Raw genomic sequence first — 3796 nt, 5'->3', positions numbered from 1 at the left:
GATATATAAGTAGCAGGGATATGCAACTGATAATTAAGAGGAAAATAATAGAAGTAGACTGTGGATGGCTCAACTGTTGACATTAGCAAAGAGTATAACTTGTATAATCTAAAGCGACATTAAGAAGTTGAAAACCTGAAAAAAATTTCACAGAGAAACAATCTAAGAAAGAACCAAGGGATGTTTTGAAATAAAATTGAATATATACAATTATGAATTTAAGGGGGCTTGATTTAAAAACAGACTGGACACAGCAGAAGAAAGGCTAGGTGGCTTCAAAGACAAGTCAATAGATACTATCCAAACTGAGTAAAGAGAGATTAAAAGAACAAAAAAGTCAGGATACATACGCATATGAAAATAGCAATTCTTTTATATAAAGGTTTATTCCTGAGATTTTCTATTGGGAATGTTACAAAATACACAGAATCATGTCATCTTTTGCTTCCCTGGAGACTCAGATGGTAAAGAATCTGTCTGGAATGCAAGAAACCTGGATTTAATCCCTGGGTCAGGAAGATGCCCTGAAGAAGGGAATGGCAACCCACTCCAGTATTCTTTCCTGGAGAATTCCATGGAGAGAGGAGCCTGGCAGGCTGCAGTCCATGGAGTCTCAGAGTTGGACGCGACTGAGTGACTAGCATACATGTCACTAATTTGAGATATAAATTTGAGATATAACTAGATCCATGGGTTCAGATAAATGGATGTAAACTTGTATAATTTTTTGAGGAAGATTTCTGAAGAAAAGTTTTGTTTTGTTATATGTAGTAATGAGTAACTTGCAAACTTTGTATATAATCCTGTTTTTGCAGGCTATTTGAACACTGAAATGAATTAAATGGATAGTTTATTACAAAACTAAATTTTTTTACCCACCTATATGATGAACTGCCTAATCTATTTATGAATTGGAAGGAAAAAAGCAAAATCTCTAAAGGTTGTTAATATAGCCATCTTTGCATTTCATATACATCATTTAAGGACAATTACAGTGTTTCACAAATAAAACATGATGTTGAAGAAACAAAGCTCTATACAGATTATGATTATGATTCAACTTTTTGAATATGATTAGGAATGCTTAATGATTACTTTTATAGATATGTCTATAGAAGGTAATGAGAATGTTAACTAATTGGTGACTATTGTTTTGTAAAAGTAAAGAGAGCAATATGATGCAGTAGCTTATTAAAGAAAACTTTAGAGAAGGTCTATGTGAAATGTTCTGCTAAAAGAAATGCATAGGATAGTAGAAAATTCCCTGATATGGTGGTCAGTGTTGAAATAATAGTAACAGTAGTGATATAAAATATTAACATTTTTACTAATCTCAAGTCATTCTTGAGAAAAATCAAAATCATACTTCAAAAGACTAGCCAAATTTCCCAAACAGGAACTCACTTTAACAATTCTAGAATCCTAAAGAATTGACACACAATTTTCATCAAGAGATACACATGATTTCTATATGTGAATCGGGGAACTCTTCCCAGTCTTAAGTAACAGGGTAGGTGTGGCCAATTTAGTGCACTCACAGTAGACATTCTGATAATTTGAAATGATGAAATACCAAAAGAAATCTAAGTCATCATAGCCGCTTAATGGCATTTCCAATCTCTTTGTTTCTTAAAGTATAAATGAGTGGATTTAGTAGTGGTGTGATGATCGCATAAAATACAGCAAGGAACTTGTCCACCCAAGTGATGCTGAGTGGACATAGGTAGATGAAGATGCAAGGCCCAAAGAATAACACGACCACTGTGATGTGGGCAGTGCAGGTGGAGAGCGCCTTGGAGGCCCCACCCTTTGATTGGTGGCAGACAGTAAGGAGAATATAAGAGTAAGAGATGAGCAACAGAATGAAGCAAACGGTTGCAAGTGCCCCACTGTCAGCATCTGTCAGCACTTCTAGAATATAAGTGTCCATGCAGACTAACTTGATCACCAATGGAATATCACAGAAAAAGCTATCCAGTTTTCTGGGTCCACAGAAGGGCAGTTGTGTAATTATAACTAGTTGGCTTATTGAATGCACAAAGCCAACGATCCATGATGTCATCACTAGTCGAATGCACATTTTTGTATTCATGATGCTGGAGTAATGGAGTGGCTTGCAGATGGCCACATAGCGGTCATAGGCCATCATCACTAGGAGCACCATCTCACCCCCTCCAAAAAAATGTCCGAAAAACATCTGACACATGCAACCTCTGAAGGAGATGGTCTTATTTTCTTTCAGAAAGTCTGTGATCAGTTTAGGGGTGGCTACTGAGGAAAAGCATAAGTGACAGAATGACAGATTTGCTAATAGGAAGTACATAGGGCAGTGGAGGTGAAGGTCAGCAATAACTAGGAGCACAGTGAAGACATTGCCTAAAATGGTGATCAAGTGAAGAAAATACCACTAGGAGGGAGGCCTGGAGGTCCCATGAGTCACACAGCCCAAGAAAAATAAATTCAGACACCACAGACTGGTTTACTTCTTCCATTCAGTTCAGTGTCTTCTAAATTCATCTGAAGAAAGAATGTAAAAATAGATTTTATAAATAAACAGTCTGTTCATCAAGTGTGTTTTTTATGCGCTGCTAATGGAAGCGTGTACTTACATAATCACTGTAAAAAGCAATTGGCCTTCTCTTTTAATACTGAATATACATATATTCTATGGTGCAGCAATTTCACTCCCATTTGTATGCTCAATGTAAACTCTTGTATCTGTATACAAGGAAAATGTACAGCAATGCCTATAAATGTAGTGATAGAATCTTAACAAAGTACAACTATATAAAATGACATGAATATGTGTTAGTAAAATATAGTAATAAAGAAATAAAAAGCCTCAAATAGATCCTCTCGGCATAAATTTTATAACATGAAGAGCACTACAAAAATAATAGTATACTTTTCAGGAACTTGTATATGTAATAAAACTATGTCCCAAAATGTAACCTCAATTGTGGGAAGCCAAGATTCTGCGTGAAGATGAACACATAAGCAGTTGTCCATTATTGTCATCTGTTTAGATCTTGGACTGGGCAGTGTCTTATAAGTATAGCTTTATATTATGTAAACAAGCAAACAAACTCAAAATGGACATGGCAAAATTGGGAGAATATACTGTGAATCAAGAATTATGATCTATTCAATACAGCAGACCTGAGTTAAATAGTGGTTTCAGAAAAATGGTATTTGTATTTGTTAATTGAAGTATAGTTGACTTACATTAAATGACTTAAATTCTGTCATCTACAGCAACATGGATGGACTTATAAAGTAAGTGAAATGCCAGAGAAAGACCAGTACTGTTTGATATCACTCATATGTGGAATCTAAAAAATAATACAAAAAGTGACATTTTATTAATATCTTTGAAGCTGTGTGATAAAAAGATATTTATTATACATAAATTTGAAAAACTCAAAGAATATTTAACACATTATTGAAGATTAATAATAATTTTAATGAATGGATCCAGTAGAAAAGAGAGATTAATACTAGTTTTGATAAAATGACAAACTATTTTTACCAAGAAACATAGTTAACTATGTATAAGAGCAGATAAGCTAATCAAGGATAGTGTGGAAGAATACATGTTACAGGCATAAGGAGTAAATCACAAGCATCTGGAACAAATGTATTCTGTTCATGAAATTCAAAGCTATATAGCCTGTAATTGAGATAAGAAGATACATGTTTCCCAAACTGTATGAAGTTGCATTACTGCTCTTGGCACTCATTGCTTCTGGTTTTGCTTTCCTTTAGTCTTGGTTTATTCTCCCTGTTTTCTATAATT

At 34.5% G+C, this 3796-nt stretch overlaps 1 pseudogene; it reads right to left on the bottom strand.

Annotated features, from left to right (window-relative positions):
• Positions 1-1591: 1591 nt before the first annotated feature.
• On the bottom strand, positions 1592-2657 carry LOC148776558 (olfactory receptor 4K3-like; annotated as a pseudogene).
• Between the last annotated feature and the right edge of the window lie 1139 nt (positions 2658-3796).

Source organism: Moschus berezovskii, chromosome 9 (assembly GCF_049115385.1).
Source record: "Moschus berezovskii isolate FMDL1 chromosome 9, NW_MosBer_1.0, whole genome shotgun sequence".
Classification (NCBI taxonomy): Eukaryota; Metazoa; Chordata; class Mammalia; order Artiodactyla; family Moschidae; genus Moschus; species Moschus berezovskii.
This window is presented reverse-complemented; position numbering and strand designations above follow the sequence as displayed.